General features: G+C 36.8%; 1 long non-coding RNA gene across 1 annotated transcript in view; it reads right to left on the reverse strand.

Moving 5' to 3' along the window:
- Positions 1-276: 276 nt before the first annotated feature.
- The window catches only part of LOC106682320 (uncharacterized), a 468,677-nt gene continuing 468,227 nt past the window's right edge, over positions 277-726 (reverse strand). The window contains exon 5 of the long non-coding RNA XR_010845003.1: positions 277-414. This is a non-coding gene — a long non-coding RNA (uncharacterized lncRNA). The remainder of the gene's footprint in view (positions 415-726) is intronic.

Consider the following 726-nt stretch of genomic DNA (forward strand, 5'->3'; position numbering starts at 1 on the left):
AAAAAAATTGAATGTTTGAACCAAATTTCCAATATTATATTTGGCATTTAATATATAGTTCAGAACAAAAAAAAAATGTAATGTAAGTCAAATTATTGCTTAGCACGTGTAGACTCGATATAACACAAATGATTTAACATATTCTGGATTGTTTACTCCAACGTTCTCCTAATTTTGTGTGTCCACTAATAATTTTTAGCCAAACATAGGTAACAAGGGAGAATCAAAGTGAAATGAAGAAATCCATATAAAACATCCATAGCAACAGTTACTCACTTGTCATTATTGTTGTAGGTGTTGTTGTTGTTGGCTATGATGTTGTTGTTGATGAGGCGGCCGGAATCAGATCCGTTATGCGGCGATATCTTTCCCGCCAGGGTGTTGAGGGTTTGGAGCATCTTGTCAGGAGTTAGGCTGTGAGTCCCCGACCAACATGCAAACACAAAAGGAATACATAAACATATTGCTCCAAATCGTCCTGTATATGTTTTATAGATAGTATGTAATAAGGGCAGAGAAGTATAAGGAAACAATCATAACAAAAATATGGAGAAAAAGAATATTTACATATTGAATCCATGATAATATATATAGACCATGGAGGTCGAAGTCCTCGCGCGATGTATTAGGATGTATACATCACGCGTTACTTGACGTGGGTTTGTCATTGCCACGTCTATTTTTTGTGGGTGCCACCCATTGGCTAACCGGGACTCACAAATGCCC

Source organism: Halyomorpha halys, unplaced genomic scaffold (assembly GCF_000696795.3).
Source record: "Halyomorpha halys isolate HHAL.00 unplaced genomic scaffold, Hhal_1.1 Scaffold403.1, whole genome shotgun sequence".
NCBI classification, from domain to species: Eukaryota; Metazoa; Arthropoda; class Insecta; order Hemiptera; family Pentatomidae; genus Halyomorpha; species Halyomorpha halys.